The 20,526-nt window shown below is 38.0% G+C and overlaps 1 protein-coding gene across 1 annotated transcript in view; it reads right to left on the bottom strand.

Annotated features, from left to right (window-relative positions):
- Positions 1-20,148, bottom strand: part of GNG2 (G protein subunit gamma 2) — a 134,701-nt gene extending 114,553 nt beyond the window's left edge. Inside the window, exon 1 of the mRNA XM_059915702.1 lies at positions 20,073-20,148. The gene's annotated coding sequence lies outside the window, so the exon portion shown is untranslated. The remainder of the gene's footprint in view (positions 1-20,072) is intronic.
- Positions 20,149-20,526: the final 378 nt, after the last annotated feature.

Below are 20,526 nucleotides of genomic sequence, written 5' to 3'. Positions count from 1 at the left end.
TCGCATTATAGGGGTCCCAGAAGGAGAAGGGGGAGAGGAAGGACCAGAGAAAATATTTGAAGAGATTATAATCGAAAACTTCCCTAACATGGGAAGTAGCCACCCAAGTCCAGGAAGCGCAGAGAGTCCCATACAGGAAAAACCCAAGGAGAAACACATTGAGACACATAGTAACAAACTGGCAAAAATTAAAGACAAAGAAAAATTATTGAAAGCAGCAAGGGAAAAACGACAAATAATATACAAGGGAACTCCCATAAGGTTAACAGCTGATTTCTCAGCAGAAACTCTGCAAGCCAGAAGGGAGTGGCATGATGTACTTAAAGTGATGAAAGCGAAGAATGTACAACCAAGATTACTCTACCTGGCAAGGATCTCATTCAGATTCGATGGAGAAATCAAAAGCTTTCCAGACAAGCAAAAGCTAAGAGAATTCAGCACCACCAAACCAGCTCTACAACAAATGCTAAAGGAACTTCTCTAAGTGGGAAACACAAGAGAAGAAAAGGAGCTACAAAAACAAACCCAAAACAATTAAGAAAATGGTCATAGGAACATACATATCGATAATTACCTTAAACGTGAATGGATTAAATGCTCCAACCAAAAGACAAAGGCTTCCTGAATGGATACAAAAACAAGACCCATGTATATGCTGTCTACAAGAGACCCACTTCAGACCTAGGGACACATACAGACTGAAAGTGAGGGGATGGAAAAAGATATTCCATGCAAATGGAAATCGAAAGAAAGTTGGAGTAGCTATACTCATATCAGATAAAATAGACTTTAAAATAAAGAATGTGACAAGAGACAAGGAAGGACACTACATAATGATCAAGAGATCAATCCAAGAAGAAGATATAACAATTATAAATATATATGCACCCAACATAGGAGCACCTCAATACATAAGGAAACTGCTAACAGATATAAAAGAGGAAATTGACAGTAACACAATAATAGTGGGGGACTTTAACACCTCACTTACACCAACGGACAGATCATCCAAAATGAAAATAAATAAAGAAACAGAAGCTTTAAATGACACTATAGACCAGATAGATTTAATTCATATAGGACATTCCATCCAAAAACAGCAGATTACACTTTCTTCTCAAGTGCGCACGGAACATTCTCCAGGATAGATCACATCTTGGGTCACAAATCAAGCCTTAGTAAATTTAAGAAAATTGAAATCATATCAAGCATCTTTTCTGAGCACAATGCTATGAGATTAGAAATCAATTACAGGGAAAAAAAACATAAAAAACACAAACACATGGAGGCTAAACAATATGTTACTAAACAACCAAGAGATCACTGAAGAAATCAAAGAGGAAATCAAAAAATACCTAGAGACAAATGACAATGAAAACAGGATGATCCAAAACCTATGGGATGCAGCAAAAGCAGTTCTAAGAGGAAACTGGTATACAAGCCTACCTCAAGAAACAAGAAAAATCTCAAATAAACAATCTAACCTTACACCTAAAGGAACTACAGAAAGAAGAACAAACAAAACACAAAGTTAGCAGAAGGAAAGAAATCATAAAGATCAAAGAAGAAATAAATGAAACAGAAACAAAGAAAACAATAGCAAAGATCAATAAAACTAAAAGCTGGTTCTTTGAGAAGATAAACAAAATTGAAAAACGATTAGCCAGACTCATCAAAAAAAAGAGGGAGAGGACTCAAATCAATAAAATCAGAAATGAAAAAGGAGAAGTTACAACAGACACTGCAGAAATACAAAGCATCTTAAGAGACTACTACAAGCAACTGTATGCCAATAAAATGGACAACCTGGGAGAAATGGACAAATTCTTAGAAAGGTATAACCTTCCAAGACTGAACCAGGAAGAAATAGAAAATAGGAACAGACCAATCACAAGTAATGAAATTGAAACTGTGATTAAAAATCTTCCAACAAACAAAAGTCCAGGACCAGATGGCTTCACAGGTGAATTCTATCAAACATTTAGAGAAGAGCTAACACCCATCCTTCTCAAACTCTTCCAAAAAATTGTGGAGGAAGGAACACTCCCAAACACATTCTATGAGGCCACCATCACCCTGATATCAAAACCAAAGATACTACAAAAAAAGAAAATTACAGACCAATATCACTGATGAATATAGATGCAAAAATCCTCAACAAAATATTAGCAAACAGAATCCAACAACACATTAAAAGGATCATACACCACAATCAAGTGGGATTTATCCCAGGGATGCAAGGATTCTTCAATATATGCAAATCAATCAATGTGATACACCATATTAACAAATTGAAGGATAAAAACAATATGATCATCTCAATAGATGCAGAAAAAGCTTTTGACAAAATTCAACACCCGTTTATGATAAAAACTCTCCAGAAAGTGGGCATAGAGGAAACCTACCTCAACATAATAAAGGCCATATATGACAAACCCACAGCAAACATCATTCTCAATGGTGAAAAACTGAAAGCATTTCCTCTAAGATCAGGAACAAGACAAGGATGTCCACTCTCACCACTATTATTCAACATAGTTTTGGAAGTCCTAGCCATGGCAATCTGAGAAGAAAAAGAAATAAAAGGAATACAAATTGGAAAAGAAGAAGTAAAACTGTCACTGTTTGCAGATGACATGATACAGTACATAGAGAATCCTAAAGATGCCACCAGAAAACTACTAGAGCTAACCAATGAATTTGGTAAAGTTGCAGGATACAAAATTAATGCACAGAAATCTCTTGCATTCCTATACACCAATGATGAAAAATCTGAAAGAGAAATTAAGGAAACACTCCCATTTACCATTGCAACAAAAAGAATAAAATACCTAGGAATAAACCTACCTAGGGAGACAAAAGACCTATGCAGAAAAGTATAAGACAGTGATGAAAGAAATTAAAGATAATACCAACAGATGGAGAGATATACCATGTTTTTGGATTGGAAGAATCAATATTGTGAAAACGACTATACTACCCAAAGCAATCTACAGATTCAATGCAATCCCTATCAAATTACCAATGGCATTTTTTACACAACTAGAACAAAAAAATCTTAAAATTTGTATGGAGACACAAAAGACCCCGAATAGCCAAAGCAGTCTTAAGGGAAAAAAATGTAGCTGGAGGAATCAGACTCCCTGACTTCAGACTATACTACAAAGCTACAGTAATCAAGACAATATGGTACTGGCACAAAAACAGAAACATAGATCAATGGAACAAGATAGAAAGCCCAGAGATATCCCATGCACCTATGGTCAACTAATCTATGACAAAGGAGGCAAGGATATACAATGGAGAAAAGACAGTCTCTTCAATAAGTGGTGCTGGGAAAATTGGACAGCTAAATGTAAAAGAATGAAATTAGAACACTCCCTAACACCATACACAAAAATAAACTCAAAATGGATAAGAGACCTACTCTAGACCTCCTAGAGTAATGGAAATAAAAACAAAAATAAACAAGTGGGACCTAATGAAACTTCAAAGCTTTTACACAGCAAAGGAAACCATAAGCAAGACGAAAAGACAACTCTCAGAATGGGAGAAAGTATTTGCAAACAAATCAACGGACAAAGGATTAATCTCTAAAATATATAAACAGCTCATGCAGCTCAATATTAAAAAAAACAAACAACCGAATCCAAAAATGGGCAGAAGACCTAAATAGACATTTCTCCAAAGAAGACATACAGATGGCCAAGAAGCACATGAAAAGCTGCTCAGCATCACTAATTATTAGAGAAATGCAAATCAAAACTACTATGAGGTATCACCTCACACCAGTTAGAATGGGCATCATCAGAAAATCTACAAACAACAAATGCTGGAGAGAGTGTGGAGAAAAGGGAACCCTCTTGCCCTGTTGGTGGGAATGTAAATTGATACAGCCACTATGGAGAACAATATGGAGGTTCCTTAAAAAACTAAAAATAGAATTACCATATGATCCAGCAATCCCACTACCGGGCATATACCCAGAGAAAACCATAATTCAAAAAGACACATGCACCCCAATGTTCATTGCAGCACTATTTACAACAGCCAGGTCATGGAAGCAACCTAAATGCCCATCGACAGACGAATGGATAAAGAAGAGGTGGTACATATATACAATGGAATATTACTCAGCCATAAAAAGAATGAAATTGAGTCATTTGTTGAGATGTGGATGGATCTAGAGACTGTCATACATTGTGAAGTAAGTCAGAAAGAGAAAAACAAATATTGTATATTAACGCATGTATGTGGAACCTAGAAAAATGGTACAGATGAACCGGTTTGCAGGGCGGAAATTGAGACACAGATGTAGAGAACAAACATACGGATACCAAGGGGGGAAAGTGGTGGGGGGGTGGGTGTGGGGGTGTGATGAATTGGGCGATTGGGATTGACATGTATACACTGACGTGTATAAAATTGATGACTAATAAGAATCTGATGTATAAAATAAATAAATAAAATTAAATTAAAAATTTTTTTTTAAAAATGACTAACTCCAAATTGCTACATATTTTATGTATTGTTACCAATAATATTTTTTTCTCTAGAGTTTGAAGGGATAACCAGAGCCTATTAGTCAGGATAGGCTAAGGTTATACTGTGGAAACAAACAACCCTCAAATCTTTTAAGACAGAAAAACTCATTTTTCACTCTCACTATGTGTCCATTGCAGGTCAGTGGATAGACCATCTCTGTGTGTCTTTATTCTAAGACCCAGGCTTAAGAGCTCAGCCACTGTTCCTGTGTTTTCACCACTGTCAATTGCCAAGGAATGTGCTCACATTCTGGCCATTATAAGCTTCCTCCTAGAGGTGACAAACATCACTTCTGCTTTCACTTCACTGATCAATGCAAGACACATGGCTACATCTAACTAAAGCAGATGGAGACCTGTAAGCCTATCATGAGTTGGGAAGGAAAACCAGAAATATTTATGCCTAAGCACATGCATTGGTGAACAAATAGTGCAAGCCTGAGACTGTCACTTAACTAAGTCAGAACACTGACGTCTGACTATGCTTAGGAAGCAGCCTTCCTCAGGTGATTCCTTACTCCAAGTTCTGAGCACCTGTGGTTCATGCTGGGCCATAATCATTTCTGCTAAAACTGGCTAAGAACCCCATGGCTAGAGCTAAAGATACTCTATTCCATCTTGTGGTAACAATAATAATTATACTAATAATAGCTACAATTCTGAATAGTTAGTTACTACATGTCAGGCACTATGTTAAATAAACATTTTACATACATTATATTATTTTCCCCTGACAATTTTGTGAAGTAGGTATTGTCATTATATCCCAATCTATAGATAAGGAAACAGAGGCACAGATAGTTCAAGCAACTTGTCCAGGACATTCTGATTCCAAACCAATGTTCTTTAACTACTATGCTCTCCTGTGTATTAAGCCTTAGAATGTTATTTTTCTATACTGTAGTATTTTCAGATTATTTTAAAACATAATAAAAAAATCAAATTTTTTTTTTGCTTAGAAATTTTCACTTTTTTTTAACTTAAGTTTTTTATTAGTTTAATTAAAAGAAAATTTGGGGACTGTTTGATATCAAGTTTTCTTTTCCCCCAATGGAAAAAAAATAATAAAACTGTTAGCGAAATTACTTTAATGCTTATATACAGTAATGTTCTCTAAACACAACCATCATTCATGAAGTTTAAAAAATAATGGCAAAGGATCCATTCAATTCTCCAAAGAAAGACTAAAATGACTGTTAATTTTTTTTTCTGTGTAAATTTTTTCACAATTTTTCTCATATGGTTCTGTGCAGATCAGATAAACACCCTTCTTAAACACAGCTCTGTTGGCAAAGCTTAGAAATGAATTTTTACTTTCCTGTTTAAAAATGCAAATATAAGAGTAGGAAGCATTCGATCATTCATTACAGAGAAGGTATTCCTACCATTAACACTTAATCTGTTACGATGAGAATGCACAGAAATACACCTAGAGGCAAGCAGTCAAAACACTGTAATGACGGCAGCTTCACTGCAATTTCCCTTTTTCACTACTGCTGCCTCACAAACGTAGTCTCTGTAATGAAATATCAGAATGAAAAGTAGGAACCATGAAGACAATGCAACAATAATAGAACTGCATGTTGCCTCTGCAGTTGGAAAGTGGAAAACTATTTTCAAAATAACTCATAATCAGAAATTTCAGAGAGTATTCTTGCTTCTCTTACATGTGCTGTAATCAACAAAATGCATACCTCTCTAGAGAAAACAGTGTTTTCCTTTAAGTCTGATAGACATCATACACAGAACCCTTGGCCTCTCTTGCTCATTTCTTGGCCCAGAGTGGATTTTATTTAGATCAAATTGATTTAAATGACGAGTCAGGAAGACTCAATTTAATTATATATATATGTATTTTACAATGCAGAAATGCAGGGCTAGTTGTCTAAATTAAATGCCATTCTTATTACTTACTAGGACCTGATGTAATTTCTTCTGGAATCATTTGTTTAGAAGGTGATTCTTTGCTTCGTCTCACAGGAGCCATTTTGTATTTTTTTCCAGGACTCTTTCTCCAGTCTACCTAGATCATCACCATCAACTAAAGCAAGCTTTCCATTTGTGTGTATATGTGTATGTTTGTTTTTCTGAAAGGAGAATGTATGGAAACACTGTTCAACTCAAAGTTGTATGATCTTGATAAGTTTTTTTAACCTTTTGGGCCTTGATATCCTCATGTATAGGATGGAAACAATAATAGTGGCAGACTCTGTTGAACACCTGATAACCATTCACCCCTTCTTCCTTGCTAATAGAGCTAGACCTTTTTTTGGAGTCTGGTGACCATGTTCTTCAGAGAGGCAGGGCTGCGCCATGGCCTCACAGGACACTTGAATTAGCCAATCACAGCAGCTCTGTCTGCCTCGCTACTAATAGGGAAGGCACATGAGTTGTGAATGTCATCTCAGAGAGGCCTTCAGGGATTACCCAACAAAGGTAAAATACCCATGACCACACCATCATACACACAATCTCTATCATTCAATCTGTTTCTATTTTAATCCCCCTCAGCACTTATCACTACCTGATATTTTCTTGTATTGTAATTTGTTTCTGTCAATGGGGTCCAATCCTGGCTGATTCTGATCTAATTAGTCTGGGTTGAGGCTGGGCCATAGGTGTTTTTTTCTAAGTACCTCTCAGTGATTTCTTATGTGCAGCTAGATCTGTAAACCACTGGTTTATGTGTTTTCCAGGTCTCTCCCAATAGAATGTAATTTCCAAGAAAACAAAGAACTGGCCTGTTTTGTTCATCCAAGTGTCCCTGGCCCCTCGAAGGACACATGGCACATTGCAGACATTCCGTTAAGACTTGTGGACAGACTGACTGTATTGTAATTCTGTCAGTATTTGTCTGTTTTCCCAGTAGTTTTTGAGCTCCTAGAATATCTAGTCCACTCTGCATAAAAAAATAAGTGACACAAGAAAGTTCATTAAACGTATGATAAACAAACTGCATTTGTGAACCCAAATGTTCTCACCAAAAACAAACAAACAAACAAACAAAAAAAGCAAAAACAAAAATCCCACAAATATATGTGAGGTGATGTATGTGTTAATTAACTAGATGGGAGGAATCCTTTCACAGTATATATGTATATCCAATCACCATGATGAACGCTTTAAATATCTTATAATTTTATTTGCCAATTACACTTCAATAAAACTGAAATTAAAAACAAACAAAAACCCAAGCTGTATTTGTGTGCTGTAAGGAAGACAAAGATGAAACTGGGTGTGGCTGCTGTCCTCAAAGAGCTTGCAAAAGAAAAAAAAAATAGCAGATTGCCATTATACACACGAGAATGCACTAATTGCTGTGATGAAAGAACAAAAGACTTCAGGGGAGATAATCCTGCAGCCTGTGGACCAAAAACCACAGTTACAGAAAGATAGAGAAGATGAAAAGGCAGAGGGCTATGTACCAGATGAAGGAACAAGAAAAAACCCCAGAAAAACAACTAAATGAAGTGGAGATAGGCAACCTTCCAGAAAAAGAATTCAGAATAATGATAGTGAAGATGATCCAGGACCTTGGAATAAGAATGGAGGCAAAGATTGAGAAGATGCAAGAAATGATTAACAAAGACCTAGAAGAATTAAAGAACAAACAAACAGAGATGACCAATACAATAACTGAAATGAAAACTACACTAGAAGGAATCAATAGCAGAATAACTGAGGCAGAAGAACGGATAAGTGACCTGGAAGACAGAATGATGGAATTCACTGCTGCGGAACAGACTAAAGAAAAAAGAATGAAAAGAAATGAAGACAGCCTAAGAGACCTCTGGGACAACATTAAACGCAACAACATTCGCATTATAGGGGTCCCAGAAGGAGAAGAGAGAGAGAAAGGACCAGAGAAAATATTTGAAGAGATTATAGTCGAAAACTTCCCTAACATGGGAAAGGAAATAGCCACCCAAGTCCAGGAAGCGCAGAGAGTCCCATACAGGATAAACCCAAGGAGAAACACGCCGAGACACATAGTAATCAAAGTGGCAAAAATTAAAGACAAAGAAAAATTATTGAAAGCAGCAAGGGAAAAACGACAAATAACATACAAGGGAACTCCCATAAGGTTAACAGCTGATTTCTCAGCAGAAACTCTGCAAGCCAGAAGGGAGTGGCATGATATACTTAAAGTGATGAAAGGGAAGAACCTACAACCAAGATTACTCTACCCGGCAAGGATCTCATTTAGATTTGATGGAGAAATCAAAAGCTTTACAGACAAGCAAAAGCTAAGAGAATTCAGCACCACCAAACCAGCTCTACCACAAATGCTAAAGGAACTTCTCTAAGTGGGAAACACAAGAGAAGAAAAGGACCTACAAAAACAAACCCAAAACAATTAAGAAAATGGTCATAGGAACATACATATCGATAATTACCTTAAACGTGAATGGATTAAATGCCCCAACCAAAAGACATAGACTGGCTGAATGGATACAAAAACAAGACCCATATATATGCTGTCTACAAGAGACCCACTTTAGACCTAGGGACACATACAGACTGAAAGTGATGGGATGGAAAAAGATATTCCATGCAAATGGAAATCAAAAGAAAGCTGGAGTAGCTATACTCATATCAGATAAAATAGACTTTAAATTAAAGAATGTTACAAGAGACAAGGAAGGACACTACATAATGATCCAGGGATCAATCCAAGAAGAAGATATAACAATTATAAATATATATGCACCCAACATAGGAGCACCTCAATACATAAGGCAACTGCTAACAGCTATAAAAGAGGAAATCGACAGTAACACAATAATAGTGGGGGACTTTAACACCTCACTTACACCAATGGACAGATCATCCAAAATGAAAATAAATAAGGAAACAGAAGCTTTAAATGACACAATAGACCAGATAGATTTAATTGATATATATCGGACATTCCATCCAAAAACAGCAGATTACACGTTCTTCTCAAGTGCGCACGGAACGTTCTCCAAGATAGATCACATCTTGGGTCACAAATCAAGCCTCAGTAAATTTAAGAAAATTGAAATCATATCAAGCATCTTTTCTGACCACAACGCTATGAGATTAGAAATGAATTACAGGGAAAAAAACGTAAAAAGGACAAACACATGGAGGCCAAACAATACGTTACTAAATAACCAAGAGATCACTGAAGAAATCAAAGAGGAAATCAAAAAATACCTAGAGACAAATGACAATGAAAACACGACGACCCAAAACCTATGGGATGCAGCAAAAGCAGTTCTAAGAGGGAAGTTTATAGCTATACAAGCCTACCTAAAGAAACAAGAAAAAGCTCAAGTAAACAATCTAACCTTACACCTCAAGAAACTAGAGAAAGAAGAACAAACAAAACCCAAAGTTAGCAGAAGGAAAGAAATCATAAAGATCAGAGCAGAAATAAATGAAATAGAAACAAAGAAAACAATAGCAAAGATCAATAAAACTAAAAGTTGGTTCTTTGAGAAGATAAACAAAATTGATAAGCCATTAGCCAGACTCATCAAGAAAAAGAGGGAGAGGACTCAAATCAATAAAATCAGAAATGAAAAAGGAGAAGTTACAACAGACACTGCAGAAATACAAAGCATCCTAAGAGACTACTACAAGCAACTTTATGCCAATAAAATGGACAACCTGGAAGAAATGGACAAATTCTTAGAAAGGTATAACCTTCCAAGACTGAACCAGGAAGAAATAGAAAATATGAACAGACCAATCACAAGTAATGAAATTGAAACTGTGATTAAAAATCTTCCAACAAACAAAAGTCCAGGACCAGATGGCTTCACAGGTGAATTCTATCAAACATTTAGAGAAGAGCTAACACCCATCCTTCTCAAACTCTTCCAAAAAATTGCAGAGGAAGGAACACTCCCAAACTCATTCTATGAGGCCACCATCACCCTGATACCAAAACGAGACAAAGACACTACAAAAAAAGAAAATTACAGACCAATATCACTGATGAATATAGATGCAAAAATCCTCAACAAAATACTAGCAAACAGAATCCAACAACACATTAAAAGGATCATACACCACGATCAAGTGGGATTTATCCCAGGGATGCAAGGATTCTTCAATATACGCAAATCAATCAATGTGATACACCATATTAACAAATTGAAGAATAAAAACCATATGATCATCTCAATAGATGCAGAAAAAGCTTTTGACAAAATTCAACACCCATTTCTGATAAAAACTCTCCAGAAAGTGGGCATAGAGGAAACCTACCTCAACATAATAAAGGCCATATATGACAAACCCACAGCAAACATCATTCTCAATGGTGAAAAACTGAAAGCATTTCCTCTAAGATCAGGAACGAGACAAGGATGTCCACTCTCACCACTATTATTCAACATAGTTTTGGAAGTCCTAGCCACGGCAATCAGAGAAGAAAAAGAAATAAAAGGAATACAAATTGGAAAAGAAGAAGTAAAACTGTCACTGTTTGCGGATGACATGATACTATACATAGAGAATCCTAAAACTGCCACCAGAAAACTGCTAGAGCTAATTAATGAATATGGTAAAGCTGCAGGATACAAAATTAATGCACAGAAATCTCTTGCATTCCTATACACTAATGATGAAAAATCTGAAAGAGAAATTATGGAAACACTCCCATTTACCATTGCAACAAAAAGAATAAAATACCTAGGAATAAACCTACCTAGGGAGACAAAAGACCTGTATGCAGAAAACTATAAGACACTGATGAAAGAAATTAAAGATGATACCAACAGATGGAGAGATATACCATGTTCTTGGTTTGGAAGAATCAACATTGTGAAAATGAGTATACTACCCAAAGCAATCTACAGATTCAATGCAATCCCTATCAAATTACCAATGGCATTTTTTACGGAGCTAGAACAAATCATCTTAAAATTTGTATGGAGACACAAAAGACCCCGAATAGGCAAAGCAGTCTTGAGGCAAAAAAATGGAGCTGGAGGAATCAGACTCCCTGACTTCAGGCTATACTACAAAGCTACAGTAATCAAGACAATATGGTACTGGCACAAAAACAGAAATATAGATCAATGGAACAAGATAGAAAGCCCAGAGATTAACCCACGCACCTATGGTCAACTAATCTATGACAAAGGAGGCAAAGATATACAATGGAGAAAAGACAGTCTCTTCAATAAGTGGTGCTGGGAAAACTGGACAGCTACATGTAAAAGAATGAAATTAGAATACTCCCTAACACCATACACAAAAATAAACTCAAAATGGATTAGAGACCTAAATATAAGACTGGACACTATAAAACTCTTAGAGGAAAACATAGGAAGAACACTCTTTGACATAAATCACAGCAAGATCTTTTTTGATCCACCTCCTAGAGTAATGGAAATAAAAACAAAAATAAACAAGTGGGACCTAATGAAACTTCAAAGCTTTTGCACAGCAAAGGAAACCATAAACAAGACGAAAAGACAACCCTCAGAATGGGAGAAAATATTTGCAAATGAATCAACGGACAAAGGATTAATCTCCAAAATATATAAACAGCTCATGCAGCTCAATATCAAAGAAACAAACACCCCAATCCAAAAATGGGCAGAAGACCTAAATAGACATTTCTCCAAAGAAGACATACAGATGGCCACGAAGCACATGAAAAGATGCTCAACATCACTAATTATTAGAGAAATGCAAATCAAAACTACAATGAGGTATCACCTCACTCCTGTTAGAATGGGCATCATCAGAAAATCTACAAACAACAAATGCTGGAGAGGGTGTGGTGAAAAGGGAACCCTCTTGCACTGTTGGTGGGAATGTAAATTGATACAGCCACTATGGAGAACAATATGGAGGTTCCTTAAAAAACTAAAAATAGAATTACCATATGACCCGGCAATCCCACTACCGGGCATATACCCAGAGAAAACCGTAATTCAAAAAGACACATGCACCCGAATGTTCATTGCAGCACTATTTACAATAGCCAGGTCATGGAAGCAACCTAAATGCCCATCAACAGACGAATGGATAAAGAAGAGGTGGTACATATATACAATGGAATATTACTCAGCCATAAAAAGGAACGAAATTGAGTCATTTGTTGAGACGTGGATGGATCTAGAGACTGTCATACAGAGTGAAGTAAGTCAGAAAGAGAAAAACAAATATCGTATATTAATGCATGTATGCGGAACCTAGAAAAATGGTACAGATGAGCCAGTTTGCAGGGCAGAAGTTGAGACACAGATGTAGAGAATGGACATATGGACACCAAGGGGGGAAAACTGTGGTGGGGTGGGGATGGTGGTGTGCTGAATTGGGCGATTGGGATTGACATGTATACACTGATGTGTATAAAACTGATGCCTAATAAGAACCTGCAGTATAAAAAAACAAACAAAACAACTAATACTAAACTTTCATTGGGTTATTTGTATGGAAACATGTTAATATAAATGTTTCAGACATTACATGAAATTTCTAAAAATCTTATATTTGTATTTGTATGGAAATATGTATGGAAATATGTTAATATAAATGTTTCAGACATTACATGAAATTTCTAAAAAAAAAAAAAAAAAAAAAAAAAGACTTCAGGGGAAGTAAAGATTGCTTTTTATTGGGAAAGGAAGAAACCAAGGAAGACTTCATGGAAGAGACAGCATTTGAACTGAGCCTTACAGGATGAATGGAATTTGTCTACGCAGAGAAGCAAGACTATAGGGGTGAAGTGTGGAAGGAGAAGCAGGAAAGTTCTTCCAGGGAGAGGCAAGAACACAAACAACAAATCAGCCCAGCTGGAGGTCAGGAGGGCTAGAACGAAGACACTGGCTATCAACATGGGAAAGATTAGATGGTGTCAAGATATGTTTCCAATGACAATGCAAAGGTCTGAGCAACTGACTCCAACTTGGTTGTTTGGTGAGGATAATAATGAAATTGGGTTTTCCTAATTGAGGGACTGAGAGAATGGGTGTCATTAATAGTCGTGGAATCAGGTGAGGAGCTGGTTTTGAGTGGGGAAAGGCAACGGCAAGCACTGATTTGGAGTCTCAGTTTCAGTGGGTTGGATGTTCTGGCAAGTTTGCAGGGTGCTCGATGTGCAAGTTTAGAGTAGGTGAGAGATCAGGATGGAGAATCAGATTTGGAACTGCCCCCCACCCCAGTGACAATGACAGAAATCATAGAAAAGGGTTTGATAAAGGAAGAGGGAGAAATTTAGTGTCAAAAGAATCAAATCTTGAGAACACTCGTATTTTGGGGAGCAGAACTTGGAGTTAATGGAGAAGTTGGGAGCCTTCAGAGAGGCATGAAGGGTGGCAGAATATGCCACTCCAAAATATGCCTCTTTGGCATAAGGATTATTTCAGGCAGATTATCATGGGAAACAGGAGACACTGGAGAAATTATGAAAACATACTAGAAGTTACATTTTTGTAAGGGAAATTTACATTATAAAGGAAATCTCAATTTGTAAGGGTGCCTCCCTCTCTGTTCCAGGAAAAGAAGGAGTGGAATCAACTTAAATATGTATATCAAATCTTACTCTTATTTACCACACTTTTCCTGGCCACCTCCCCGTAACTGCCCTCCTCCACTCCTCCTTCTCAATTTTGTCTTTAGCTCAAGATGGTATTTAAGCCTGAGTTCTAAACCTCTTCTGAGAGCTCCTCATTTTTCCCTGGTATCTCCCATGTACACATGAGGTATACAAGTTAATAAATGTCCATTTGTTTCTCTCTTATCAATCTGTCTTTTGTTACAGGCTTCTCAGAACTGAGAAAGGTGGAGGGAAAACTATTTTTCCTCCGCTACAGGTAGGAAGAAAACAAAGTTAGTAGAGGTTACCAAAGTCAAGGGGAAGCTTTGTTGGCAACCGGTTTGTTTAAATTTATATGTGTAAACTAGCATGTTTGCAGGCAAAGAGGAAAGGGCCAATAAAAAGAAGAAACCAAATGTGTAAGAAGGAGATAGAATTATTGTCAGAACATAGTCCCCTAGAAAGTAAAAGGAAATAAGTGTGCAAGTCCAGGCTTGAAAGAAAAGCTGTGCTAATTTGACCTAGGAAGGGAGGAGAAGAAAATGAATGAAGACATGAGAAATTGTGAGGTGGTAAAGAATGAGGTCGAGGAATTCCATAATATATACCTTCTCCAAATAACAGGAGGTGAGGTCACCTGTAATGAATAAAGGGAGTAGGGGCTTGGGTTTAATGGTTTTCATTGAAAATGCAGAGGGGATAGTAAAAAGTGAAATTAAAAAAAAAAAAAGGATTTCCTAAGAACAGCAATGGCCCTGCTGATGTTGCAAGGAATCTGGAGTAGAGTCCATCACTCCAGTTTCCAGAACTTCTCCTTCAGCTCTACTGCTGGGTGCCTGGGGCAGAGGATCATGGGAAGGTCTGACCCTGACAACCAGACTGGCAGGGGGACAAGGGAAGGCCAAAGAAATAGGGAGGAAGTGTCAAGTGACTGGTTTTACTAAGTCTTTCCATTAAGAGCTTGACAGTTTAACAAGAGATAAAAGGGCTGACCCTGTCTTATATCTTCACTTCTAAGAAACATGTTATTTCTAGAGTTTGAGAATTGAGCTCCCTCTTTTCTAATGTTTAAGTAAGTCCTCTAGAGATTCTGAAGATTGTCTGAACATTGACTCCTATTAAATATAATTGATTTTCTTTAACATAAGAGTTTTAAGGAACCGCATATATCTCTAACGCTTTTACCTGAAAATCTGAATCTCAATTCCACATTGGCATCTTTACATTTGTACAAATTTGAACACAGAAACATAGCATATTAACTTTAAACATTACCCTCTTCTTTTTAAACAAAAGAATATGGTCTTCCAAACAATTTTTAAAGCGACAAAGTATAATGACTTTCTCTATCCATTTGCCCTACTGTGGAGGGAAGTAAAATGGAAATTGAATTGGGAGGTGAGGTATTAGTCAACTGTGCAGCTCTAGAAAGGTAACAAATTCTGGGCCTATTTTATTATCCGTCATGGAGGGGTTGATACAGGCTAGGTTTTTTTCCCAGGTCATTTTTAGCTCTGCAATTCTATGATGTCATAGGCTGGGACAAAGTCTTAACCCAGCTCTGTAATTCCCCTCTCCCACCTGGGTCTAGTAAAGCCAGTCATGGGTCCTCCCAGTAACCACAGAATCAACAGATTTGCAAATTTTAAGAAGTTGGAGGTCATTATCCAACCTCCTAGTACACACACAGAGTGCATTACAAAAAAATTAACATACAGTCTTTCAGGAGCTCTTCAAACCATTCAAGGTCAACATCTGCACCCACACCATAAACCTCAGTTATCGCTGCTGTTCAACAGAGTCTTCCCTAATCTTTCTCCCCAGATTGCTTCAGCCCCATCCATACCCTGCCTCACTGGTTTTGGAATGGAAAGTGAAATCTGTGGTGGAAAGTGAAACACAGGATTCTTATTTTCAAAAGTGAAATTTAGATTAGAATCACATTGCATTAGTAGAAACTTCTCTCAGAATCTATTGTTGTTGTTTAACTACTATAGCCCCTTTCCAAGGTTAATCCTCTCCATTATAAAGAGTTTGAGAACAATTTAGTGTGTAGTTTCTCCTCCCTTTTTCTGAACTTGCTACCTATTGGGCACTTTTTCCCCTGCAGCTAATGAATAGAGACTAGAAAGACACTGAAGTGATGGCCCCCTCCTGGGGCCTGGCCTGCACCTGGCCAGCAGGATCACCGGTCTACAATTAGGGTTTGACTTACACTATCAGGTTCTTGATATCACTAATTATCAGGATCTATGCAGATTATCTTTCTCCTTTTGCGTTTAAAAGTTACTTTTGAGAGATGTATTTCACTTGGGCAGGGATAATACTGGTGTATGCAAGAGACTGAATACAAATATTATAATCATGATCTTTCTGACACACTATGTTAAGAGATGCTGCCATTTCAAAACGTCTCCTCGAAAACAATCCAATTAAAAAATGGGTAGAGGACTTGAATAGGCATTTCTCTAAAGGAGACATACAAATCGCCAACAGGCATGTGAAAAGACATTCAACATCACTAATCCTCAGGGAAATGCAAATTGAAACCACAAAGAGATACCAATTCACACCCACTGGGATAGTTACTGTCAAAAACAAACAAACAAAAACCCCAGGAAATAACAAATGTTGGTGAGGATGTGGAGAAATTGGGACCCTCGTGTACTGCTGTGGGAATATAAAATGGTGTAGCGGCTATGGAAAACAGTATGGCCATTCTTCAAAAAATTAAACACAGTTACCATATAATACAGCAATTACACTTCTGGGTAACTCAAAAGAAGTGAAAGCGGGGATATTTGTACACCCATGATCTATTCACAATAGCTAAAACATGGAAGTGACCCAAGTGTCCATCAACAGATTAATGGATAAAAAACTATAGTATGTATATACAATGGAATATTATTCAGCCTAAAAAAGGAAGGAAATTCCAACATATGCCATAACATGGATTAACCTTGAAGACATTTTGGCAAGTGAAATAAGAGAGTCACAAAAGGACAAATACTGTATGATTCCACTTACATGAGGTACCCAGAGTAGTCATAGACAGAAGGTAGAATGGTGGTGCCAGGGGCTCGGGGGGAGGAGGGAATGGGGAGTTACTGTTTAATGGGAACAGATTTTCAGTTTGAGAAGATGAAAAAGCTCTGGGGATGGATGGTAGTGACAGTTGCACAACAATGTCAATATACTTAATGCCACAGAGTGGCACACTTACAAATAGTTAAAATGGGAAATTTTATGTTATATATATTTCACTACAATTAAAAAAAAATGTCTCCTGAGTCTTTGAGATAGTGGCAAAGATCAAGAATACGCTAACTTTTCCCGATGCAGAAGAAAAAGTGACATCTGTGTACCTACTATGTACCAGGCAGGCACTCACAAATCACACACAAAAGCAAAAACCAAATAAAACACAACAAACAAACAAACAACAACAACAAATACCCTGATTATATACTATTAATCCTTCTTTACAGTGAAGAAAGCAAGGTTCATAACGTACCAGCAAGAACCAGTGGTAGGATTCAAAGGCAGATCTGCCTGACTCTCGAAGCCTGCATTCTTTTCACTCCACCATGCTGTTTTCTGCTACCCACAGTTGTCTTTGAAGAGGCTTTGTGCTCTGACTATAGAGCTTTTATACTTAAAAGTTGAGCCTGCCTTCTGAAGTAGGCTAAAAAAGTCAGTCAACCAAATGCATTCACTACGAGCCCACCATGAGGCCCAGGACCAACCAGGAGTCGTGTTTCCACTCTGCCGTTGGCCATATGGCAAAAAAAAAAACCACACACACACACACACAATTAAAATTTCAGTGTTGGTTGACTCCCTCAAAAGCCTGCGAACACTCTGGACCAAAGTAGTATGTCTTTTAATATTCCATATGGCCAGAAGAAGAGGAAATAGTCCCATTTTACAGGACAGGAGCTTTTTCATCTTTTTCCTAAACCTCCTGCCATCGTAGTTACTGATCTGCCGTTACTCATTCATGTTGTGCTTCAAGCTGGAATTTAATAATTAAGGGAATGTTTGGGGCTGTGCAGAAAATAGGCATCTCTTGTTTGATGTTTTCTGAAAGAGAGCAGGAGGCCTCTGGACTCCCCTGTGCCTATGAGCCAAGGTTTCATTTTCTGACTCTTGTGAAACACACAGTGAGGAGTAAAGCAGATTGTCTACACATCCTCACACAAAGCAGGGTGTTGGCATCATCTAGTGAATCCAGCCCGTAGCTGAGTAAGTACCAGAGCGTGAGCCCCATCCTCATTCATACATCCTGGACTCCCAACTTTCCATTTCATTTAATAACAGGCAGCTTGATCACAGAGCTCCAGTTAGGGCCATTCGGGATCCAAGATGCACCAGAGATCTCCCCTCTGGGAAGATGATCTTTACATATGGTTCCAGTTCCCGTATGTCTAGGAGACACACGGGAACTGGAACCATGGAATATGTGGCGTGACTTGTTTTGCCCACAGGTTTGATTAAGTTCAATGAATTTGCCAGGGGAGCTCCATGGTTTCAACACCAGCACTATTTCACCTCTTAGTCATCACACAGGTTTAGTTTCATAAGTATGCTCAGAAAATTTGACGTTTTTTTCTTTAGTACCTAAAGATTCTTATCTCTGAAAATGCGCTGCTACTCCACAAATTTGGAGAAGCCAAATCAATTTCATAAGGTGACATTAAAAAAAAAAAAAAACTAGAGCTCTTCACAATTGAGAATAATGATAAATGAGGAAGCATATACACTTTCCATGGCATATTTAGTGTTTAAAACCTACACTTTAAGAATGAGTGTCTAAATGTGACCTTTTTATTATTTTTACTCCGCTATAAGCAGTTCTTTCTTTTGAAAATTATCTCCTTTCATTGTAAAAATGCAAGACAAAACCTTTTATCAACGATCACTTATTGCTTAACCGCATTTTCTGTTGGAGACACAGCTTAATTTTTTAAATCAGGTTATGCTAGGATATTAAACCCTCCTACATATCCTGCCAAAGAAATCTCACAATCTCATTTCTAATCCGTTAGACCTATTTACTGCACTTGTATGTATCATTCACAAATATGAACAAGCCATGGCCATAGACTCTAATAAGAAGACCCATTGCTCAAGGAAATCAAAGAATAAAAATCAAGTTCTGATTTCACTATTTCGTCCATCCACAGCATATGCAGGTAAGGAAACAAACTGGCAACACTTTTACATGTTGTCCGTCACTGAGGCTAATATGCACCTTGACCTATAGATGAATAAAATCTATATAAACATAAAATCCATATATACACTGGTATCCGATTCTAGACAAGTTAAACCCACCACACTCTTTTGGGAAAGAATGCAACTTTAGGATAAGACCCACTGGTAAATGATAGCTGTTTCTGAGGTTATCCCGAAAGCAGCTGCACAGAGCAGAGGGAGGAAGACACCTTTTTTTTTTTAATGGTAAATACTGCCCCTCGAATACGCAATTCCAGCCTTTGTTAGCAAATTCTGAGTACAAAAGGATTTAACCCCCAAAACAAACAAACAAACAAACAAAAAGCCAAATCACAGTCCTTATGCTGCAAGATAGAAGCTACCCCAGTGCAATGTGTAAGAAAGATAATGCAATTAACATTTTACAACCCTCAAACAAGACTGCAACATTCAGATGATCAGCCCACAGCTTCACAGCCCCAATTGATTTCAACTGGGCTCTGCCTTCCTCCCAAGAGAACTATGCAAACAGCTTCTTAACATTTAGCGTGTTTTCCTGATGAGTCACCGAAGCTAAGCACTAATGAAGATTATTTTTTTCAAATCAAGGTGTCACGAATTTGGTCCTTCTCAAAAGCCCTGCTAACACAACCCATCCTGACCATTTCCCCCCATCCCCAGAACAATGTGTCTTTCTTCCCTTCGAAATCTGCCCTTACAACCCTAGGCGAGGGTCATTTTTCTCACTTAGCGAGGAGCAACATGAAAAGTGTTTCCTTTACCTTGGCTCCCGAGGCTGGTCTGAGACGAGTGGCTTTTCTCCTCCCTCCGAGCCGCTGTGTGCAGGCGAGCTCCGGCGCAGCCCGCCCAGCCCAGCCCAGCCCAGCCCAGCCCAGCCCAGCCCAGCCCAGCCCCGCAGTAGTAGGAGCTGCCCACGGCGCGGCAGCCACTGTGTGTATGTGTAGCAGCGGCTCCTGCAGCCCAGGGACTAGTCCCCACCCAGCTTTGTCTTCAGTCATCGGTCTTTCTACAGGAAGCAGCGCATCTCCCACTTCCTCCTCTTGCTAGCTGTGAGCTGCTTACTTCTTTCCCTCTCCTTCCATTTCAGGGCTCACGGGAGCCCTTTCCTCTTCTCCTGGGCTACCGACACCAATGTGACTACAATCCCCTTTTCCCCTTTGTTCCAAGACCCTTTGGGGCCGTCTGTTCCTTCCTTCCCCTTATTCCCTCAATTCT

This window comes from Balaenoptera ricei, chromosome 2 (genome assembly GCF_028023285.1).
Source record: "Balaenoptera ricei isolate mBalRic1 chromosome 2, mBalRic1.hap2, whole genome shotgun sequence".
NCBI classification, from domain to species: Eukaryota; Metazoa; Chordata; class Mammalia; order Artiodactyla; family Balaenopteridae; genus Balaenoptera; species Balaenoptera ricei.
Note: the sequence above shows the minus strand (reverse complement) of the source record. Positions and strands in the feature narration are given on the sequence as shown.